The sequence below is a fragment of the Bos javanicus genome, chromosome 23 (genome assembly GCF_032452875.1).
Source record: "Bos javanicus breed banteng chromosome 23, ARS-OSU_banteng_1.0, whole genome shotgun sequence".
Lineage (NCBI taxonomy): Eukaryota > Metazoa > Chordata > Mammalia > Artiodactyla > Bovidae > Bos > Bos javanicus.
The window spans coordinates 30996211-31021719 of record NC_083890.1 but is presented as its reverse complement, the minus strand read 5'-3'; the positions used below and the strand labels follow the sequence as shown (position 1 = coordinate 31021719).

General features: G+C 39.8%; 1 long non-coding RNA gene and 2 pseudogenes across 1 annotated transcript in view; 2 read left to right on the top strand and 1 right to left on the bottom strand.

Annotated features, from left to right (window-relative positions):
* The window catches only part of LOC133236583 (uncharacterized), a 65918-nt gene that overhangs the window by 1974 nt on the left and 38435 nt on the right, over nt 1-25509 (top strand). The gene's annotated exons all lie outside the window — the stretch shown is intronic.
* Nucleotides 9490-10509, top strand: LOC133235940 (olfactory receptor 2G6-like; annotated as a pseudogene).
* LOC133235939 (putative olfactory receptor 2B8) lies at nt 19181-20134 on the bottom strand (annotated as a pseudogene).

Here is a 25509-nt window from a genome sequence, read left to right as displayed (position 1 = left end):
GGCAAAGTAATGTCTCTGCTTTTTAATAAGCTGTCGAGGTTGGTCATAACTTTTCTTCCAAGGAGCAAGTGTCTTTTAATTTCATGGCTGCAGTCACCATCTGCAGTGATTTTAGGGCCCCCCAAAAATAGTCAGCCACTGTTTCTACTGTTTCCCCATCTATTTTCCATGAAGTGATGGAGCCAGATGCCATGATCTTAGTTCTCTCTGTCTCACTGTGTCCTTATTTGGAGTCCATATGACTGGAGGAGCCTAGTGCCATGTCCACCTGCAGAAATGTTTAGGAAACAAGCTTTTCTCCTTCATGGTGGGAGGTGATCTCAGACTCCGACCAAAATGTTTAAGTGTGAAATTCCCTTCAATTGGGAAGCGGGTATACATTTGGAGGTAGAGGTGAGGGTTGTCATTGTTTAGTCTCTAAGTCATGTCTGACGCTTTGGGACCCATGGACTATAGCCTGCACAGCACCTATGTCCATGGGATTTTCCAAGCATGAATACTGGAATGGGGACACCATTTCCTCCTCCAGGGGATATTCCTGACCCAGGGATTGGACCCGGGTCCTGCATTACAGACAGATTATTTACCACTGATTCACTGGGGAAGTCCCAGAGGTGAGGGTAAGCGATGGGGGAAATGTGACAAATTTCAGTATTTAGACCAGTGATCTAGACCAGAACTTAATCTAGTACATTCTAGGCACTTGAGTTTGGCTGGATGAATGAGTGGACTACCTTATGACATCTTCACTTCTCTAATGTTCTGTGATAGGATCCAGCTTCTGTCCACTTAGTTTATATTCTAGATAAGTGGAGTCCATTTTTGAATGATGACATGATTACTCAAAATGTCTTTTCCTTGCCTTTGTCTCTTTCTAGGATTAAAAAGCCAGTACCTATAAGTCTGCATGGGTTCGATATATACATACATGCATGTGTGCTAAATCACTTCAGTCATGAATGTCTCTTGCAACCCTATGGACTGTTGCCTACCAGGCTCCTCTGTCCATGGGATTCTCCAGGCAAGAATACTGGAGTGGGTTGCCATGTCCTCCTCCAGGGGATCTTCCCAACCCAGCAACCATACTCCCATCTCTTGCAGCTCCTGCACTACAGGCAGTTTCTTTACTGCTGAGCAAAGAGGAAAGCCCATGTGTGTGTGTCTTTGTGTGTGTATACTGATATTTTATATTGCTTTATATTCCTTTGTACATGAATATCTTACTGGAGACATTATCCATAATATTTATCAGTTTATCAGTTTGTGACCCCCATCAAAGTCTTAAAAAATTACTAGTTCACACACCAAACTACTAACTTCACTAAACTACCCCATTTATATTTTGGCCAAAACAATTATTTCCTTTGTCTCGTAGTTATGGAAACTTTTTGTACTTTATTAGTTTTATTTGTTTTCCTGGAAGAGGAAGCCTTAAAACCAAGCCCACCATATTACTGGAAATGGACTCTCCATGACCTATTTTTTCACTCCTGCTGTTTTTCTGGTGCCAGGGCAGGGGCCTGAGTATATGTCTACCTGAACCATGGGGATTTGGTCCACGGAGAGCTAACGATTCAACTATCTTAGCAGATCCAATGACATTTTTTCTTTTTTTTCATCCAACAAGAAGCCAAAACTTTTTTGATAGAAACAGCACAAATTTCAAGCCCAGCTACAGTTACTCTTTTGAAATACCAAAGAAGGTCCTCTTTCCAGATGGTTACATCGTTAATTCCATATTAGCATTGACAATATCATGACTATTGTTCTTCAGTGCTGGGACAACGTTTGCTTTCGACACATTTGCTTGTGACATGACCAGTTCTATGCCCTTCACTTCCACGTCTGCCACATCTGTTTCAACAACCTCTTTCTCTTCACACTCTTCTTGTACAGTTGGAGTCTGGGTGTTTTCTGGAATGGTTGAGACAGCTTCATCTTGAACTTTTCATTCTCAGCAGCTACTAACTGCTTGCTGAGATAAAGCCTCAATCATGGCTTTAAAAAAAAAAAAAAAAAAACTATGCCAGATTCTGATGCTGGCAATTACCAGTGTGGATTGAAATAAAGTAGTTTACTTGCTTATGCTCACTTTCAATGTCTGTATGTTTCTTATTGTGACCTGATAGCAAACATCTCAGAAACCAGCACTGGCTCACAGAAGAGAGAAAAGTTTCATTAGTTCAGGTGGAGTTGTATTCAGGAAGCTACCCTGGCACCAGAAAAATAGCAGGGATGAAAAAAACAGGTCATGGAGATTCCATTTCCAGTAACATGGTGGGCTTGGTTTTAAGGCTGCCTCTTCCAGGGAAACAAAATAAAAGTGATTAAGTATGTAAAGTTTCCATGCCTACAATATGAAGGAAATAATTGTTTAGGACAAAATATAAATGTGGGCAGTACTCCAGAGGGAAAATTTGTTTTTATCCTTAGGGTGTTAGGCAAATCTGGAAAAACCTTACCTCTGATTTTCTCAAGTTTATGAGCTATAACAGGAAATATAAGCCAGAGCTTATTTGTGTGGAGAGCTAAGAGGCATCCACTCCTTCAAAATCCAGAAACCAAGATTCATATCCTCAAGGAGAGTGTGCGCAGTCACTTAATATGTCCAAATCTTTGCCCCCACCATAAACTATAGCCCACCTGATCCCTCTGTCCATGGGATTATCCTGGCAAGAATACAGGAATGGGTAGCCATTTCCTCCTCCTGGTGTCGTCCCAACCCAGAGATCGAACCTGCATCTCCTACTTTGGCAGGCAGATTGTTTACCACTGAGCCACCTGGGAACTGTAGAGATATTGGAAGCATGTAACATGCTGGAGAGAATATAAAATGCCAATGCCACTTTGGAAAATGCTCTGGAAGTTTCTCAATGTTTGAACAGAGATTTACTGTATCAGTTCTGCAGATTATCCTACTCAAGGTGGACCCACAGTGACAAAGATTGTTCAGTGACTGTGCAGCCCATGTGTGACCACGTCCAGAGCATAGGGCTCACTACCTCGTGCTCCTGCTTCTCTGACCTGGAAAGTCCCTGTGCAGATGGACTCTGAGATGCACACAAGTGTCCCTGCCTCCTGGGTCCACACCTTGTGGACTCTCCTCCCCTGAGTGTGGGTGGGAGCTGTGACCTGCTTCTGACCAGTAGAATATGGCAACAGGGACATGACTCCTGGGATTAGATCACAGAAGAGCAAAACCCCATCTTGCTGGCTGACTTTCTACTTGTCTTCCCTGCTTGCAATCTCTGATGAAGGAAGCAGCTGGGCTGGAAACATCCTTGTTTCAAGAAACTGAGGTCAGCCCCCTACCAACATCCAGCAGAATACTAAGGCCTCCAGTCTAACAGCTCACAGGAAGCCATTTAGTGTTCTCCCCTCAGGCAGCCCTTGCCTTTCTTGAAGACACACACACTGCTTTCTCTTTACAGCATAATGTCAAGTTCTCAGGCTATCCTAGTTGTTTTCCTCTCGCTCCATCCAGGAGACCCTGGAAGGGAGCAGCAGGCAGGGTGGGAGGAAGTGCTGGTGAGCAGGGATGTGGCCAGACCCCTCCTTGGAGAGATGTTCCCAGGGAGTCAGTTGGAAGAAGAGCAGTCAGGGCAGTGAGATGGGAAGGAGAAGAGTGAACACCCCTGGGACCTCAGGTCTACATGAGGCTGTGTTTCAGGCTGTGAAATATCACAGTGATGAGGAAACCCTGCACGGCGCCTGCTGGTCTTCCCTCTTCAGCATCTGGAGAGCCCAGTTCATACCCATATGCAAACACCACTGACGGCCCACAGCCCAGATGTGAGCCCCCTTCCCCCAACTCCAGTGAACACACTCCATCAGCCAACATAGGCCCAACTCTCCTGTCACTTCAGACCTCAAGGGTCATCTGTAGTGAGTGTGGGAAACACAACAGACTCCCTGCCAGTCTCAGAACCCAGAGGGCAAAGGAAGCTGTCAGAGCCCAGAGGAGGTGACCCTTAGTGAGGCAGGTGGACAGTGTACGGGAGTCAACACAAACATTAGGACACACTTGGCCTCAGCAGTCAGACTGTTTCCTTAGAGTCGTGGCTCAGCCAATTGAGGGTCAGTTTCCTTGTCTACAGACCTCAGTTTCCTTGTCTACAAAATGGGCATGAGAGCTGTCCCATGGACTCATCTCATGGACTCTTATCAGATTTAAGTTAATTTACGTAAATACCTGAAAACAGTACCTGACACGTTTATTAAGGGTGAATCCTGGGAAGGAAGAGAGCCCAGGTATGTGGCTCCTCTTTCTTTCTCTCAAGAGGAAGAGGACAAGTTCTCCCAACACTCTCACTCAGCCTCTTCTTAACTCCTGTGCAGAGGAGGAGTGTCCTTTCTCTTATCTCCCTTATCTCCCATGAGGGAGGAGGGGCATCAGGAGAGGCCAGGGTGGGGTCAGGATGAGGAAGCATCAGAGCAATACACAGGAATATTACAGCAGTGGGAACACACAGCTGTATATTGGTTATTTTTCATTGAATATCCAACATCCTGGAGTACAGCATCCCAAAATTTCTGGCTGTTACCTCTAAGCTCACACATCAGCTGAGGCTTTAAGAGGCCCCTCCTGGGGCTTCCCTGGTAGTCCAATAGTTGGGAATCTGCCTGCCAATGCAGGGAACACCAGTTTGGTCCCTGGTCTGGGAGGATCTCACAAACCGTGGGTCAGCTAAGCCTTTGGCCACAACTGCTGAGCTGCACACTCCAGAGGCCTGACCTGCAACAAGAGAAGAGATGGCAGTGAGCAGCCCGCATACCACAGCTAGAGAGTAGCCCCTGCTCTCTGAAACTACAGAAAGCCCACGTGCAGCAACAAAGACCCAGCACAACCAAAAATAAACAAAATTAAAAAGAGAGAGAGACCATTCCACTGTTGCATTAGCTGAGTGCTTCTTAGGGATGGATATCTGATAAGACAAGTGAGTCCTGACCATGTGCATTGTCTCATTTCCTTTACCAACAAATGGGTCCTGTTTTATCTCAGGCAACATTGATAGATCACGAACTTTAAGTCCAAGGACAGTATTGCTGACAGAGTGCTGCAGGCAGGGAAGATAAAGCCTACATTTAGGGGATAAGTCAACCCATGCCAGAAAGGATTATTTGCTATTCATGTAATGTTTTGTATTTGTTGTCTCAGGGCCTGTTGGGAGAAGGATGTGCTAATACCCTTCCTGAAAGCCTATTAACAACTTCCACATCTTATAATTCCTTGAATCTCCTGGAGAATTGTCTGTCATGTACATTATCCCCAGGGTTGATACTGGGAAACCCACATGGGGATAAGTAACTATTACTGGTGTTAAGGGAGACTGGGTTCCCAGAGGCTACAGAGAAGCTGTAAATTTCAATGTAAGGAAGTCCTGCGGTAACTCCAGTTCTCACTAAGCCGACATACACTCCTCAAGAATCATTCCACCTCTCATCCTTGTACATCTGGAGGCAAAGGAAACATTCTCTTTCTTTTATTTTTCCCATTATGCTGGAGGCTGACTTGGAAGCCAAAGGCTCTTCCCAGAAGACACTTGCATCCTGATATGAGCATCAGGTAAGTACGATGACCTTTACCTGGTCAAGGCTGTTAAGAAATGAGTCAAACTTGAAGATGAGCACTGTGTGACTCTCTTCCTTTTTCTCAAATGTACTTTTCCTTCTCTCTCCGCAGGCAGATTTCCTTGGTTATTCAGTTCATACAGCATGAAGTGACAGTAGCTTAAATTCTAAATTTTAATATATCCTCTGCTCAAGAGCTAGCCATACTTCACCTGGCCATCCCCACCACCCTTCAAAGACCCCTGAGTGAAAGGGCAGAGTCTTTGATGAAAGGATGGAGATAATCACAGGGGCCACTTTCTCTTGGACATTTCTCTTTAAGTAGAAGAGAACGATCTACACACTAGAAGTAGCTGCTTTAAGGTAGAGAGGCCTTCTACACTTTAAGTGCAAAGTGATGAAAGTCATTGGCATTTTGGGACCCAGAAAACTCAGGGCTGCATCAACATTAGTCACATTGGCAGCTCTGAAACCACTGGTGCCCTACATAGCATCAGTTTGTCAAAGCAGGCACTGGCAGAACAGTAGTGATGAGCAACTTAGATGAGAAGGGGAAGAAAATAGAGGGTTCTTCTCACCAGGAACAGAGTCCATGTGAGAACTTTCAGGGAACTCTAGACAGAAACGGTGGCAAATAATAAAAGCAGAGATTTCTGTTGTGCCAGCCAGATGTAGAGCTGAGGGAAAGTACAGAGAGAAGAAACCTCCCAAGAAGGACTTTTCTTAATTTTCTTCCTTCTGCTTCTTGCAAAGCTCAGAGCCTGCCTTCCCCTCCATCTTTGCCCACTTGATATCCATGGTGAAATGCTAAAGTCTCCACAGGTGTCAGAGAACACTTTTTCAGCAAACATTTCTGAATGTCCCCCTATGTGGCAAGAGCAATGCCAAGTGGCAGGACACAACTCCAGCCTGTGTTTCCTGAGACTGTATCAGCCCATAGGCCCAAGAGTGATAATAAACAACAGGCTGTTGTTTTATCTACTATTTTTATTTACTATTTCAACCCCACCTAGGGCTTCTCAGGTGACTCAATGTTAAAGAATCCACCTGCCAATGCAGGAGACACTGGTTCAGTTCCTGGGTAGGAAGATCGTCTGGAGAAGGAAATGGTGAACCCACTCCAGCATTCTTGCCTGGGAAATCCCATGGACAGAGGAGCCTGGCAGGTACAGTCCACAGGGTCACCAAAGAGTCAGACACGACTTAATGACTAAACAACAACAAGCCCTGTAGTCTGGCCAAAATGAACTGTTTCTGGCAGTTCCCAGGAAGTTCTTACATGAGCTCTGTGATCTCTGGAGTTTAAAGCACCTGTGCCTCTCTCCACTTTGCCTATCTCCGTGTAGAATACCTCTCTCTTCCCTTGAGTTCCGTCACTCAATCACTGAAAAAATAGCCCAAGAGAGGCCCTCTACTATCTTTAGCTTCTGCCACCAGACTCTCTATCCCTTTGGCTAAGACACAAGACAGTGGGGCTGGTGAAGAATCAGTAATAGAATCAGAGATGGTGTTGTCTGGCATCCTCTGGCGTGCATCTCATTCTACCCCAAAACCAGTCTCTCTCCAGAGGCAAATATAAGTCTATGTTTATAAAACTGGATTTCCATACAGAAAGGTAAAAAAGATTCAGTCCATGGGATTGCCAAAGTATCTTACAAGCACAAAAGGGTCTTGAAACAAAAACAATAAATACATAAATGTTTATATTCAGAGATATTTATATATACTATATTTACATAGCATGATATTTTATATATTTATTATACATTTTATACATAATCTCAACTGCCACATAGCCTGCGATAAATACCACTATGAAATAAACACTGAGGACACTTATTTCTACCTGATATAAGAAAACACTTCCTAAGTCTTTAAGTATATTAACGTATTCATACACTACATGTTGATTCAACTGCACGCATTACAATACATGTCAATGGTTTGCTGTATGTCTGGCACTATTCTGCACATATAATGATTTTGTTTTAAAAAGACAAATTTCCTGATCTTATAAATCTGTCATTTTACTGATGCAGATTAGAAAATAAATAAGAAATTTTTTTAAGAAACAGGAAAATTCTGGATAGTAATGAGTGATCTGAAGACAAAAAGCAGGGCAAAGCAATAGAAAATATCTTGAGCAGAGTTTTAGTTGGGGTGGTCAGAAAATTTCAAAAGGAGAAAAACCAGATAGACATGAACGTTCAGGTATTAATGTTGGGAAATTCTAAGGATGAGAGGGTTTCACTGGTGGCTCAGTGAATAAGAATCTGCCTGCCAATGAAGAAGACATGGGTTCGATTGTGATCCAGGAAGTTCCCACGTGCCTCAGAGCAATGAAGCTCGTGCACCATAGCTACTGAGCCTGTGCTCTAGAGCCCAGGAACCACAACTATTGAGCCCATGCATCACAACTAATGAAGACTGCATGCCCCAGACGCCATGCTCCACAAAAAGAAAAACCCATGCACTGCAAATGGAGAAAGCCCAAACACATCAGTGAAGACCCAAAACAGCCAAAAATAAATAATGAATAAATTAAAAATAAAAATTCTAAAGATGGGAAATTGACAATAGCAAGAGAAAATACTAGAGAGGTAAGAAAAGGATTATGAGGGCTCCTGTATGCCATAGTGAGGAATTTGGAATTTTAGTTAAAGGCAATTGAAAACCACTGGAAGTTTTCGAGAAGGGAAGTGAGGCAATTCTTTTAGGAAGGATAATTCTTTTGGCAATATGCAAGAAGGCTATAACTCCTAAATTCAGTTTCTAAAACCCTTATAGTTTTGAAACTTCTTTCACATTATCACTTCCTTGACAAAATTATTTTGTGAATCTACTATACATACTAAACTCTTTTCCAGGCTGTGGTACTGTTATGGGATATTTCTCCTCTTAGGTATTATTTACTATTAAATTTGCATCATGATTTGTATGTGGTGCGTGCGTCTATGAAACAGAGAGACACACAGACAGACAGAGGTTGATTTCTAAAATGAGACCAGATGATTTTATCAAAAAGAGAATGATTAATGTGAGGTCTGAATTTATAGGAAGTGCACACAAAAGGTTGAAAAAGAGTATTTGCTCTATCATATTAAGCAATTTTAAAAGACATAAAGAAAGAAAACAAAAAAACATTGATGCTTTGCTGAGTTTTCACTGAAAATGGTAACAATGAGAGTTTCTCAGGCTTAGTCCTCTGGAACATACAGTATGGATACAGTGAATTCTAAATCACTTCCAATAAAAGTTTTCCAATCAATAGACATGATTACAGACTCCATATCAAAGGCTCCATGACTTTACTTATTAAAATATATTGTTCCCATTTCAATAAAATTGTTCATAGTAAATTTTATTATCTGTGCATTTTCAGAAAGAAATATTTTTCTCTACACAAAGCAGAAGCAAGAAAGCCAGTCTAAATATTTCAATCGTCCAAAGAAGGACTAACGCAGTACATATTTGTAACTTATTTCGAACATCTAGATTTAATTTTTGAGAAACTCTTGAGTTATCTTTGTAGTTCATATATCATAAAGACAGTACCCCCAGCAGTTAAGAACTCATATTTTAGAGTCTGTTGGAATCCTGCCTCTGTGATTTACTAAGTACATCACTCTGGTAAAATCACTGCACCTCTTTAACCCTCAGTTCCTTCACATATTTAGCAGAAATCATGATAATGCCAAGCTCACAGAGTTGTTGTGACAAATTGCATAGAAACTGCTTCGGTCAGTGCCTGAAACACAGAAGGTACTCTTACATATAACTCTCTAGCACCCCCTTGTTTGTCAACAAGAGTAACTGTGAAAAGGCCTCAAGCTTCCTCACAAACTCTACTTACTCAGGGGGAAAGACGTGGATTAAACAAACAGCTTAACAGTATGGAGTTCTCTTAACTCCAACAAGCGGAGTACAATGGAAAGAGCTAACGACAGCGCCTTCTCTGGATTCATTCTCCTGGGCTTCTCCAACCAGCCCCAGCTGGAAACGGCTCTCTTTGCGGTCATCCTGATCATCTACTTCTTGAGCTGTTTAGGCAATGGCGCCATTATGCTTTTGTCAACCATGGATCCTCACCTCCACACCCCTATGTACTTCTTCCTCTCCAACCTCTCTTTTATGGATCTTTGTTTGACTACTTGCACTGTCCCTTAGACCCTGGCCAACTTTAAGGGGAAGGACAAGACCATCACCTATGGCGGCTGTGTGGCCCAGCTCTTCATTGCCTTGGGACTCGGGGGAGTAGAGTGTGTCCTCCTGTCTGTCATGGCCTATGACCGCTATGTAGCTGTGTGCCATCCCCTCCGCTACATGGTGATCGTGCATCCCCAGCTTTGCTTGCAGCTGGTTGTAACTGCTTGGCTTACAGGCTTTGGCAGTTCTGTAGTCCAGACAGCACTGACCATGACTCTTCCCCTCTGTGGTAAAAACCAAGTGGACCATTTCTTCTGTGAAGTTCCAGTGATGCTGAAACTGGCCTGCACCAACACCTCTGTCAATGAGGCTGAAGTCTTTGCTGTCAGTACCTTCTTCTTGGTGGTGCCCCTGTCACTCATCTTAGTATCCTACGGTCACATTACCCGTGCAGTCCTGAAGATAAAGTCGGCCCAAGGGAGACAGAAGGCTTTTGGAACCTGTGGTTCTCACCTAATGGTAGTGATTATTTTCTTTGGGACGCTCATCTCCATGTACCTTCAGCCTCCTTCCAGCTATTCACAGGATGTGAACAAAAGCATTGCACTGTTCTATACTCTGGTGACTCCCCTGCTTAATCCCCTGATTTACACTTTGAGAAACAAGGAAGTCAAAGAGGCACTAAGGAGACAAATGAGGAGAATCCTAGACTTGAGGCAGAGTTAATGCAGTGCTTGCAGGCCCAGGAAGTTCTGCAAAGGAACACTTCTGAGAGTAAAAACTAGTTAATTTAAACACATCCTTATAAAGCACCAACCATGTGCGAGACTGTGTTCTAGATACTTGAGACGTATCAGTGAGACAGAGGCTAAACCATTGAGCTAAACCTTTTGTTAGGGAGAATATATGTTAAATAAGAAATTCTAAAAATAAACTATGGTATATCATGTACTACACAATAATGGGAATGAACAATAATTAAACATACAAAAACATGAATGATTCCTACAAACATGATTTACAGTGAGCAAACTAGATACAAAATAATTCCTACAGTATGATTCCATTTACATAAAATTCAACCAAGGTACAATGAATCTCTGGTATTGAAAGTCAAAACAGTGGTTCCCCTGGGGACTGGGAGTTCTTCCTTGGAAGATATGTGGGGGAGGGGCATTCTGGAGTTCTGGTCAGGTTGTGATTCTTGATCTGGATGTTGGTGATATAAAATATTCAATCTGTGAAAATTTATCAAACCTGAAATTTAAAGTACCTGCACTTTCTGTATGGATGCTGGACTTCAAATCATTTACTTCTTAAAAGTTTCAAATAAACCAGATATTAGCAGAATACTTTGATTCTAAATGATCACATTAAGTATTTTTGTTACTTTCACATAAAATAAAATTTGGGTTTATCTTCTAAGTGATCTAAGTTTCTTCTATCCATTGACCATCTTTAATAGATTTAAAGTGTTTAGATATTAGCAATTTCGGGCCAACTCAGATGAACCTTGTCTTGAAGATCTCAATTTAACGAAGATCTCAATTCAAGATCATGTGTCCTGTGAGTCTCTCTGGTCTCTTCATTCCATGTAGATACTTAGTGACCAGGTCTTGAGACAAAAATCATACTGATAATTTTCAGATGAAATTTCTACTACTGGGTATTATATTGCATTGAATTAAGTTTATCTTGACTGAAAAAGACATTTATTGTGAATATTTGTTTGTATGTCTGTATTTGTATAATGTAGCATACAAGAATGCATAATTTACTAGTAGCCAAAAATATTTTCACTTACTACAGATTTTTCAGTATTTAATAGCATATGATAGAAGGGCAGATACTAAAGGGAATTTATAAAACAATGTAAAAACAGAAATAATTGTCTGGTAAGCTCAATGTGCCTTTGTGCAAATATGTTCTTCTTAAATAGTTCTTATTTAATAATGGTAAGTTGGATGGTTTTTCATGCATTATACTCCTAATGAAATAATAGAAAAAGGATTTTTCTTTATTTAAGTGAAAATAGATTAATGACTTGTTGAGGTCTGTACTATTCTTACCTCAGCTTGTACTGAATATGAGTGATTTCTGATTACATTTTTTGTAATACAGAAGATATGGGTTTTTTATATCAACCCCTCGGAGTTTTCTTTTAAACCATGACAGCTAGCTTCACTGATAACCATATCATCTTTTGGCACAAAAGTTCCATACTCTATAGTCATCTAGATGCTTACATTTTTCCTTTTCAGAAAATAAATGCTGAAAATTTATCATTTCATTCAAGGTAACCTTTTGTGAACTGCATTTCCCAATAAGATGCATTAGGTTACAGCTGAACACAGTTCCCACTGCAAGTCCAGTCACTCCTCCTTAGCCACAGACTCAACCAAACATGGATCCATTTGATCTGTCATTCTCCATAAAGGATTTGAGCATACAGCTTTTCTGGTATAGGAGCGGGTGGGAGGAAGTGCCTGAAACAACCCCTGGCCAATACTGAGAAACAATTGTACTTGGAAAGGTCAAATTAACTTTAGCAGCCATATTTTTGAAGCCATTATAAAGTTGTGAAAGTGATGAGGGTGATATAGACATGAGTAGCAGAAAGCACTGAACACTTCTGAGGTGAGCTGAAGGACAACTGCCTTTTTTTTTTCTCATAGAGCATTTGAAGAGTGTGAGTGTGAATTGAGGATTGAGCATGGCCCATAGAGAGGGACTTTGGCACGAAAACATGAAAAGCCAAACACTCATGTAAGGCTAGCATGACAAGCTGAAAACTTAAAGAGACTTAAATACGTGGCCAGATGTTTCCAGTGGACATTTCTATTTCCAGAGGACTCCCCGGGAAGCCAGAAAGGCAGACGAAAGTTTCAAAAATATGGAATAATCTATCCTGCTACTCCATTGTGCTTAGGAAACAAAAACTCACTAGGGTAAGGGGTCCTTTCTCTAACACATAGTTCTCTTCGGTAAGGCAGTTGCCAAATTTTGAAGCTTCATGAAAGTGAAGGAGCTCAGTCGTGTCCACTCTTTGTGATCCTGTGGACTGTAGCCTACCAGGTTCCTACATCCATGGGATTTTCCAGGCCAGAATACTAGAGTGGGTTGCTATTTGGCTAAGTAGCTAAGCTAGATGTCTTTGAGGGGCAGAACTTAAGCTCCAAGAGACTTTCAGGGCTGAGAACATACGACTTCTGAGACTTTCTGTCAAAACCCAGGAGAAGATTGTATCTCTTGTATCTCTAGAAGACAAGATAAAAGCTGAATAGAACAAGGACCAACTGTACAGCAGAGGAAACTATAGTCAATATTTTGTAACTATTTTTGTACTCGATAAAGGTTAAGAATCTGAAAAACGATATATACACACACACATATTGTGATCATCATTTCATGATGTATGTATGTATGTATGTAACTCAAATCACTATTCTATACATCTTCAGTTCAATTCAGTTCAGTTCAGTCGCTCAGTCGTGTCTGACTCTTTGACAGCCCATGAACCACAGTACACCAGGTCTCCCTGTCCATCACCAACTCCCGGAGTCCACTCAAACCCATGTCCATTGAGTCTGTGATGCCATCCAACCATCTTATCCTCTGTTGTCCACGCCTCCTCCTGCCCTCAATCTTTGGAAGGATAGTTATGACCAACCTGGAAAGCATATTAAAAAGCAGAGACATTACTTTGTCAACAAAGGTCCATGTATTCAAGGCTATCTTTTTTCCAGTAGTCATGTATGGATGTGAGAGTTGGACTATAAAGACAGCTGAGCAGAGAAGAATTGATGCTTTTGAACTGTGGTGTTGGAGAAGACTCTTGAGAGTCCCTTGGACTGCAAGGAGATCCAACCAGTCCATCCTAAAGGAGATCAGTCCTGGGTGTTCATTGGAAGGACTGATGTTGAAGCTGAAACTCCAATACTTTGGCCACCTGATGCGCAGAGCTGACTCATTTGAAAAGACCCTGACACTGGGAAAGACTGAGGGCAGGAGGAGAAGGGAATGACAGAAAATGAAATGGTTTGATGGCAAAACAAACTTATGCAATACTGTATATAAGACATGAAGTCATAAAACTTTTAGAAGAAAATATTATTCCTCAACGAAGCTGGAAGAAAATAAAAGAATAGCCATTATTAAAAACAAAGGATAACAACAGTTGGTGAAGTTGGAAAAGGAACACTTATGTACTGTTGATGGGAATGTAAGATGGTAAGCCACGATGAAAAATAATATTAAGATATCAAAAAAAAACTAAAGATAGAACTTCCATATTATCCAGCAATCCAAATTCTAGGTACACCAAATAAAATGAAATCACTATCTGCACTCCCATGTTCAATGCCCCATTTTTCACAATAGATAAGATATGGAAAAAACATATGTGACCAAAGAGGTGAATGGCTAAAGAAAAAGTTCTATGCATATCCAAAGGAATATTACTCATTAATGAGAAAGAATGAAATATTACCCTTTGCAATAACATGGATGGACCATGACAGCATTATGCTCAGTGAAATAAGGCAGAAGAGAAAGACAAATGCTGTATGATCTCACATACATGTGGCATCAGAAAAACTGAACTTGTTACAAACAGAGGGAAGAATGGTGGTTACCAGGGCCAAAGAGGTAGAAGAAATGAGGAGATATTGGCAAAAAGGTACAAACTTCCAGCTAAAAATTAATAATTTCTGAGGAGTCAAAAAAATAAACTTTTTTAAATTTTTAAGGGGAATAAATATTTGACAAGATAAAGATCTTAGCTAACACTATGTAGATATCCCTTTACCATATACAGGTTTATCAAATCATACGTTGTACTCTTTAAACTAGCTCAATTTATATCTCATTAGATATAGAGGAAAATAAATGAAAATAAGAGTTATTATTCATTTCTTTCATCCTACTTATTTTTCCTCTCCTAACTCAGAATTTCACTATTGTTTAAGACAAAAATTTCTACATAGTTAATAAAGGAAAATACTCTAGCCTATGTACAAAGACTGCCCTCTCTTTGTGATCCCAATTTCAATCCAGAGCCTGAAAGAATGGCACTTCTAAAAGTTGAACATTTTGTGTATCCATCATAACAGCAAAAGGAGCATGATCTCTTCCATGAAGCTCCTTAGTGCAGCAAATTCTATCAGTTTTCTTTCTAATGTGACTTGCAGGAATAAAAAATTACCACATTGACTTGTGTGTATTTGTACTTATTTCAGAAAACACTGAAATTACACCATATATAAACCTGTATCTTCTAAGTGATATAAGCTAAAGAAAACATTTCCTTCTACTGTTCATCCTCAGGAAAGAGTTAAGAGATCGATCTAAAAGTGGTTGCATACAGAGTGCGTGTTTGTGGATGTGTACATCTGGCTGTGTGTAATCACTTAGTAATGTGTGTTATTTAAAGCCAAATAGAAACAAAAATAGAACATGCTGGGTGGGGGCGGTGAATATGAGGAGAAATATTCTTTGGGAAGTACTGGAGGCTTTTTCCAAGATGGGGAGTAAACTCAGAGAGAGGTTGATCTCGTGATAACAACGACACATTGATGACTATGGTGCTCACTTTATTTATATTAAACCAAACAGAATTCTCATTGAGTGGATGCATCATTAAGAAACTTTCCAAAGAGAATCTTGGGAGACTATTGAACAATCCTAAAATGCAGGAAATAAGGACTGAAAAATATTTAGTAAGCACTACTTATGACAGGCTAACACAAAATCAGGACTGGGCTCCTGAGAAAGGTTTTAACAACTAACAGTGACATTGCATTGATCCTGAGTATCCCCAATACATTAATCACTGGAAATGCCTAGGATGCTTCAGTGAGACTAAAGCTACAGGTACAGCAACAGCTTCCCTGGTGGCTCAGAGGGTAAAATATCTGCTTGCAATGCAAGATACCCAGGTTCAACCCCCAAGAAAGATCCCTAGGTCAGAAAGATCCCCTGGAGAAATGGCAACCAAACCCAGTATTCTTGCCTGAGGAATGCCATGGACAGAGGAGCCTCATGGACTACACTCCATCAGGTCACAAAGAGCTGGACATGATGGAGCTACTTTCACTTTTCACAACTGAAGAGTTTTACTCTCAAAAGAGGTTAAAATTATCCTCAGAAATGGTCGCCTAATTAGAAGAATTTGCAACTTCTAAAGACATTGTGGATTTAATTCACTACAAAATGGTTAAAAGAATCCACCAAACAATATAAATCAGTAGAATAGATTGTTTAAAAGGAGCATGAATACCCAATCCCTATAGCTGCCTCAGGGACACCTTCCCCTAAACCCTCTGATTCAGGAGACGTACAACTTTTCATTTCTGCATTTACACAGAGCACCCCTTCCCAGGAAACCACGTCCACAAGACATTTCCATACACTGTGGTTCCGAGTCTGCCATATCAAGTTTGAACTATGCTACAATACTTAAAAGACGGAAGAAGCTCTCAGTCATAATACAAACAGGCATCAGAAAAGAGCACACCTACAGAGGAAAGAGTTGACAGAAAACTATAATCTGTTCTTCCATCCTCAGTGACCCTGGTTAGAGCAGAACCCTGGGCAAACAAACAGTTAACACTGAAATCTACTGACTAGGAGATAAATGAGGATATTACAGGGGTCACTATAGGCTGATTACCATTCTACTCATGTTTTTAGCAGGGTGGATAGGGTCTGTTTACAGTATACAGACTACAGTTGTTCTAATGAATAAAAATCCTAAAAGCCAGAACATGACTATACAGGTAAGGACACATATCAGGTGAGAAACTCTCAAGCCTTCCTTTGCTGACTTGTACGATACAAGTTAAACAAGTGAGAGTCCCTCATTTATTTTATGTATTCCATTTTAAAAACCTAAGTTCAGGAAGCAGTGTCTGACTGGTTTGGGGCCTCACAGACATTGCACATGTTGTTGCTCTTGTTTTGTATTATTTTCTAATTGTTTGTCAATCTGGTGCTGGTTAAGAACTGTGTTTCATGGGAGTCTGACTGACACTTCAGGCTTCCAAGGTGACACCTTACCTAAGCACACTGTGTTCACCTTGTGTTCCTCAGAAGGCAAAAATGATGAAAGATTATGACTTGCTCTTGGGCGTATTGACAGTTCTGAACTCCAGATGGGATCAAATAATTTAGCCAAGGCCTGGATACACCCACTGCAGCCATTTCACAGATATTAAGAATTCAAAAGGAGTGAATGCCCTAGCGTTCCAGGGTATAGGCTCCACGCTTCTACTGCAGGGGCCATGGGTTCAATTCCTGTTCTGGGAACTAAAGAGGGAAAGCTTGGAAAGGTAGATATCATTTGAAAAAATTATAAAACAGAACTGAACTTTGGGTACATGGTATTTTTTAAGTGATCTTTTTTTTTTTTTTTTTTTTTTTAGTGCAGCCTGGGATCTAGATATCTTTTTTTATCTGTAATTTATTCTGAAGTAATATACACATCCAAATGACACTCAAGCATTTGCTTAAAACAAATAAATCTGTTTGGTGGCAGTCCTTAGGAGCAGACAAGTAGCTACTCACTCAGGAAAATAGGCTTTGTGACTTTATGTGACCTTGAAGGTTTCTGCACCAAAGAAAGTATCACTGAGGACTATTTGGGCATAACTATCAAGACCTGATTGAGTAATAAGGAGAGGCGGAAATTTCTCACCATTCAGAGTACAGAGCACTCCAAACTGCTTTTTATCAGGTATATGTTCAGCATTACTGTGGGGTCAAAATCCTTGGTTTCACAAGTATTTAACTCAAGGGTGAAGAGTGTGGTGTGTTAGGAATATAGATAGAATCTTGACCCTGTATATAATTTACCCACACTGCCATATCCAGCTTGCAAGACCACTTCTCAGGCAAATTGGCTGAGAGGGTTCAAGGCCCAGGAGGATGGTTAGCTGCTAGGAGAGGGAACTGTGTGATAGTTGTCATGCTTTTGTCTCCACTGAGAGACACAAATGCACTTACTTGCCTAGTGGTACATGCTGGGGAAATCTACCAAAAATCATAAATATTTCTGTGATGATGGCACAGTCAAAGCTCAAACCTCTGGAGAGAACATACAGAGACGCTTAACTTACACACAAAAAAAAACAGAATCTATACCTGAAAATAAATATATGCTGTAAACTGAACTTGAGTGGGGATCTAAGAGCTAGAATGTCAGATTAATTTTCTCTGGAATGTTTATTTTGTTATTCATAATTCAGAACTCTGTGACAGTTATTTCACAATTACACAGCTACTACTAAAGCTTAGGCATGTATTTTTAAATTAATAGACACAATATTTGTTTTTTCAATTTCCTTCTGATGGGTCTGAGGACATCTCCACAAAACATGGGATTTCCTGGGAATCAGGGGCCATTTCCAATAGTTTTATACTTCACTAAATCCAAAATTCACAGGAAGTTTGGCAGAGGAGAGATTCTAAGGTCTTAACCAATTGATGCCTAAATCAAAGAATTTATAAAATGGCACGACGAGAATAATCTAAACATATTTTACCCTTTGAAATTTTTGCTGCATCACAGGAGGTAAAATGTGTAGAATATGCAGTAGAACTTGGGTCATATGCTGCTCAGATATAATGCCCTCGCAAATTCCTCATTTAAAAATCTCATTTAACAGAGGAACTAGGTGGTTCACAAAATTAAAGTAACCAACTTTGTGCCTCACATCAGTGTTTTTCTCCTGCTGTGAACAAAAAGGCATGTAAGAACTACCTGGTGTTCTTACCAACAAAGGGCGACCAGTGTCACTGCCAGCAGTGCATCATACCCTTCGCTCAGTGAGTCCTAGGCGCGGCCTTCTCTGAAATGATCGTACACAATATGGCGGCTGCACTGCTGAGGTTACAGTTGCACCTGATGTCTGAATGGCTTTACCGGGGTTAATGCAGCAAGATTTTCTTTGAGATTCAACTTTATTTTCCCCACAAGTGCTCCACCTACATCAGTGAAAAACATCTGATCAAACCATCAAACTATGGAATTTTCGTAGAGACATGATCCAAATAAGAGAATGAATGGTATCTTCTAGTAACTCCTAGAAAATATTATTAATAATATTCCATATAGTGATTCAGTGGTTTTATGTTCTTATTTGGGCTTCATGTAATATAGATGCATGTCTTTTTGCAAATAGATATGGAACAATGTACCCAAATGGTAGTGCAAATAAAAATCCTTGGAGCTGTTAAAACAATAACTACAAAACAGATGCTGTCAGAACACTGAATCAGCATCTCTGGAAGTTGAAATGAATACATGAACTTATAATCTGAACATTCATTTTTCAACGGGAATGAAAGAAACAAATTCCCTTCAGAAATGTCAGAGGGAATTTTAGATGACTCGTGCGGGACACACAGATGCATCTAAAGAGCACTGGCGTTCAAGGTCCTTCCATTAAACTGTCCTCCTCAGCCATCATCTGGAGTCAGAGTCCTTCCAAAGCAGCTTCTTCATCGCTCCCTTCACATCCCTGTTCCTCAGCGTATATATGAGGGGGTTGGTCATGGGGATAATGACAGTGTAGAAGAGAGACATGAACTTGTCCTGATCCTGGGAGTTCTTGCTGCTGGGCTGATAATATACATAGATGGCTGTGCCAAAGAACAGGGAGACCACTGTGAGGTGGGATCCACACGTGCCAAATGCTTTTCTCTGCCCTGCAGCGGACTTTATTCTTAAGACAGCCCTGACAATCCGACCATAGGAGAACACAATCAATGCAACAGGTGTGAGAAGAATGATGACACTGGCAAAGAAGCTTGCATACACATTCATAGTGGTGTCAACACAGACAAGTTTGAGAAATGGAGGGATCTCACAAAAGAAGTGGTCTAATTTATTTCTTCCACAACGAGGTAAATGGAAGACAAGCGCTGTCTGCAATAAGGAGTTGGCAAAACCAATGACCCATGAAGCAGAAGCCATCAGGGCACACAGACAGGGGTGCATGATTACTGTGTAGTGAAGGGGCCTGCAAACAGCTGCATAGCGGTCAAATGCCATAACTCCTAGGAGAATACATTCTGTACATCCCAACGCCAGAGAGATGTACATTTGAACTATACAGCCACCAAAGGAGATGGATTTGTCTTCTCCACTAAGATTAAATAGGAACTGGGGAACAATGCTGGTGGTGTAGCACATGTCCAGAAAGCTCAGGTTAGAGAGGAAAAAGTACATCGGGGTGTGAAGACGTGGGTCCAAGTAGGACAATGCAATGATGGTTGTGTTTCCCAGCAAAGTGAAGATGTAGAAGATCAAAAGGACCACAAAGAGGACGAGCTCAAGTTGAAGCCTGTCAGAGAAGCCCAGTAAGATAAACCCAGTGAAAGAACTTTCATTTTTCTGTTCCATCCTTTGCTAGCACATGGCCCCTGTCAAATCAAGCATTTAGCAATTTATTAAAGGTATCTTCCAAAAAAGTGCAGGGATAAAGAGAAAAATTTGTCATGTTCAAAGACATGGTCATGTGATTTATATGCAACTATTTGAATAAATGATGTACCTATTGAAATTGAGCTCCATACTATCACAAAAAGTTATATAGAGAGTTATATATTGATAATTAATATAAGAAAATAATAAATAATAATAATAAAATCAAATAGTGAACCTTGGTTTGCACCAATCATACATATAAAGTGCCTTTTTCAGATTGAGTTTAATAGGATTATAGTATGATCATTATATATGTACATTTTACAGAAAGTGGGAATGAGGGAAATCAAGGGAGAGTGATCAGAAAGAGTAAGAAAGATGTAGACAAAGGAAGAAAGTTTATTTTAAATATGTATCTCATAATTCTACATAACTGGATATGCACATACATCACATGTAATAGGGGCTTCCCTTGTGGCTCCGCTGGTAAAGAATCCGCCTGCAATGCAGGAGACCTGGGTTCTATCCCTGGGTTGGGAAGATCCTCAGGAGAATGGAAAGGCTAACCAATCCACTATTCTGGCCTGGACAATTCCGTGGAATATATTGTCCATGGGGTCGCAAAGAGTCAGACAGGACTGAATGATTTTCACTTCACATGGAATAGAATAATACAAAATAATCTCTAAAATGCATTCACATATAGAAATTTATGAGCTAGAATGTACTTGTACAAAGGATTATATTACATTCAAAGTATCACTATGATACTGCCTCATGTAAACATTTGGGCAGAATAGTTAGTCGACTCCTACTACAGGATATTAGTGAATGCTATATCCTGGTCTTTTTGTATAGTACTAAAAAGTAAATTGCTCAGAGCCTGAAAAATCACCTTCAATTATACTGCTTAACTCCTGCCCTTAAGATACCTAAAATTACTATGCCAATATAACAAGAACTCCAAAAATGTATTCACTGTGCATAGTCAGTTCATGGGCTTTCCTCTTGGCTCAGTGGTAAAGAACCGCCTGCCAATGCAGGAGACGCAGGAAACATGGATTCAATCCCTGGATTGGGATGATACCTTGAAGAAGAAAATGGCAATCCACTTCAGTACAGAAAATCCTGGTGGGATAGTGTCCATGGGGTCGCAAAGAGCTGGACATGACTTAACTAAACAACAGAAGTAGTCAGTTCACAGTAGAAGTTCAAAATCCAGTGACCTGCACTTACATTTTCTTTCTGTTGATTTCATTTTCACATATTACCAACAACTAAAATGCCTGGAATTCCTATAGGAGACAGGATTATTCACTATCAACATTTGAATGGCAATGAAGAACATATAAATGAGGAAGAAATGGATCAATCACAATCTCAGAAATAACACTTCTAATCAGTATGGACAGGGTTTGGCCAGGTTGGGGAGAAGAGGCTGAAATGGGGATTTCTTTGCTGTTTATTGAGTGAATGTCCTCAAGACAGAATCAAGGAAGAAGAACAGAGCAGACAAATGTGCTAAACAAGGATTGATCTCAAATGGAATAGCATGAACCTGATCCCATAGAAAGCTGGAAAATAACTCTCCAAATAGAACTATCTGCTGGTAAAAATATTCTGTCTTCACTTACACAATCAATGCTACCTGAGCATTTCAGGTGAGGTAAAGAAAGAACTGAATTTTAAATTTCACTTTAACTCGGGTAAATTTAAATACCTAATCATTTAAATGAGTCTAGTTACTACTATACAGAATAACAAGCTGTGGAGCATGCATTGTGTCAGATGCAGTCCCACCTTAACAAAAAGGCAGCCCTTTATATACCCCACGAGTCTGTCATTGACTGCAAGCTGCCCCAAACACATCCAGGAGACCTCCTGGCAATGTGGCTCTGATTCAACTGATGGCAATTTTCTGAAGAAGGAAAGAGCTCTGAAGCTATCAGTCAATAGTTGTGACAAATATGGTGTGGACTGGTGCACCAGCCAGTAGAAAAGATCTGAGCTGACACTGGAAGCATTCATACAAAACGTAGAGTCCATTCATAAGTGTGTGCAAGGACGGACAGTCACCAGTGTACATTACACAGCACCTTGTCATTTGCCTAATTTACCAATAAATTAAAAATTCAGATCACCTTTTCTGACCCACGTTTCTCCTCTCAAATTGGTATTTCTCCTCAATTGAAGAATGATCATTTTTCATTACCAGTAAATTTAAAAATGCATTGACACAATAACCACGAAATGGACATTCATTGTTGTAACTGCAAAACTAGTGTGTGGAAAAGTAAACATGTTCATTTCTTTAAGAAAATGAACATTTTAAAACTACAGATATTGACAATACACTTTAAGAAACATTCTGTAATTTCACAGAAAATAGGGAGCTGAGGAAAAAGTAAAAGTGTATAGTCTAATATTTTCACATTCACATATATGCGGTTATTCAATTACTGAAGGACATGTTTTATTACAGCCAAAAATCTTGTATTTAAATTTTTCCATATATACATACTGAGACATAATGAATATACTACAATAGGATGAAATGTCTAAGAACAAAATGTTGGCTTCCATAAGGAACAGTTAAGTTCTTAAAGTTGGTGAATTTTTATAGGAATTTCTGTTTCTTTTGCCAACTGACATGTACATTACTCGATGTAACCTTTAAAGAACACTTGCAACTGAAAACAGGCTAACTTACCAATTCCTAAAGTGCTACAGAGATCAAGTTCCAGTCCACTCAGTTTTATTCACCTTATGTGAGTGTCCTAAGCTCATTCTCGACCTCATTTCCAAGTTCCTGCCTTTAATACAGTACTGGACATAGGAACGTGGGTATGTAGACTAAGGACCCAGGTTGTATGAAATGAGTACATAAGTTGACTCTACCAGCATTGGAATATCCTTAAGTTTTCTTTAGGCAAGAAGATGCTTTCTTTTTTTTATGATATTTTTTTTAACTTTACAATATTGTATTGGTTTTGCCATATATCAACATGAATCTGCCACAGGTGTACACGTGTTCCCCATCCTGAACCCTTAACTTCAAATACCTTCACAGGGTACTGAAGATCGGCATTCTGTCTAGCTCGTAGGATAACATAGGAAGGCAATTTCAAACGCTCAGGATTCTTCTGAATATAATGCCTTGGCTCTGTGTCAGAGAGCTCATTATGAAAGCATGAGATTGGTATGAAATGGCAGTAAAACTGGTCTGGTGAAAACTGTTTACCTGGCTGAAGTCTCTGAGGAATGGATGTCCTATACTGTTAATTAGCTGATGTCACCGTGCTGCCCAGAGATGACAATTCTCGGGGAAAATGAATATCAAAGAGAATCCAAGAGAATACCTAATCTGCCTCTTTTGTAACTTCTCATAAATGACAGAGGTCAGACAACTCCCTAGACTTTGCAGTTATCTTAGCTCTCCTCTTTTAATGGCTTAGGTATTTTACTAAACACTTGAGATTTTTTCACACAATTGCAAAAAAAGAAAAAACTGCATATATAAATAAGAACTCGTTCAGTTACTTAACTTTAAATATAAGTTAATTTTCACCTAATATTCATAACCTAATATTCATAATTTTCACCTAAAATTCACATAATATTCATTTTAAAATTCTTTTTTTCTTTGTTTTATAATTAAATGTATTTATTTTTCATTGAAGGAGAATTGCTTTACAGTATTGTGTTGGCTTCTACCAAACATCATATGAATCAGCCATAGGTATACCTATGTCCCTTCCCTCTTGTGCCTCCCTCCACATCCTACCACACTAGGTCTTACAGAGGCCCTGTTTGAGTCCCTGAGTCATACAGCAAATTATAACCAACTTCTAAGAGATCACAGAGTTAAAGTTTAGGCAGATTCTAACCTTTAAGATAATATATTAAATGGCAAAACCCGCATTTTACTCCCAAACTTCTAATGTGGCTAAGGAAAAATATCAAGTCTTCTATGACATTGTTCAATTGCTATCAGAGAGTTGCAATAATTTACTTAACCAAACAGAAAAACTATTGACTTTTTAAATGGAACTTCCATGGGTTTCTACAGTTCAACTCATCTTTCCATTTACGATGCACATGATTGAGTTAATTAAGATAGTTATAATTGCTAAAGTAAATTGAAAGAAACTTGAAGGGTATTGTGTGTTTTGAAGTTTGAAGATCAATCAATTTCAAAACAACTTATACACTTGACTATACAAGGAAAAGACAGGAATACTTAACATCTGTCTATGGAAGGCTTTGGCCTAACCATCAAATGCAGCTTCAAAAATATAAAATCTCTTTTCCCCACTGGAACACATTTTGTTTCAGAGTAATAGACCACTGCTAGTTAGTAGTATAAGCTATCTAAGAGAAAGCTATTTCGGTTTGAAGCATCTTGGTTTTCATGTATTATTAGTCAGAAAAGCACAGAGAACTTTGATAATTAACTTACATTTTATAGCCAGCCATTTCCCATATAAGCATAAATTCATTTTTTTAATAACATTCTACCCATAGAGAGAAACTATCTCTTCTTTAAAATAGTCTTAATTAGAATTTTCTCACTAATCTCACCACTATTTAAATCCCAACATAATATTTATAAGGAGGCTTAGGAAAGACCAATATGGCATAGGGTGTCCAGAGATGGAGAGAATCTGCTGCTGCTGCTAAGTCACTTCAGTCGTGTCTGACTCTGTGCGACCCCATAGACGGCAGCCCACCAGGCTCCCCTGTCCCTGGGATTCTCCAGGCAAAAACACTGGAGTGGGTTGCCATTTCCTTCTCCAATGCATGAAAGTGAAAAGTGAAAGTGAAGTCGCTCAGTCGTGTCCAGTTGTTTGCAACCCCATGGACTGCAGCCTACGAGGCTCCTCCGTCCATGGGATTTTCCAGGCAAGAGTACTGGAGTGGGGTGCCGTTGCCTTCTCCAGGTGAGAGTCATAGACCTGCTATTAACACTTCTTCCTGGTTCAATCTTGCTGCTGCAACTATTACTTGGCAAAATAATGTTGGATAATAATTTGACATTATCTAGGAATGCTTACTTGAAATTACATGCTTTTTTTTCCTATGCTGTTTTTCAAAATTCTTGTTTTATATTGGAATATAATACAACAAAAGCAAGATCTTATTTTTGTTTAAAGTCTACGAATGAGGATTCAGCAAAATAAAATCATTATTAAAGACCCTGTTAAGAGGATAATAAAATAAGCTACTAACTGGAAGAAAATATTTTCAAACTGCTTATCATAGAAAATACTCATATCTAGAATGTACAAAGAATTCTCAAAACTCTACAGTAAGAAAATAACTCAATTAAAACGCATTTCAAGCAGATAACTCACCAATGTAAATAT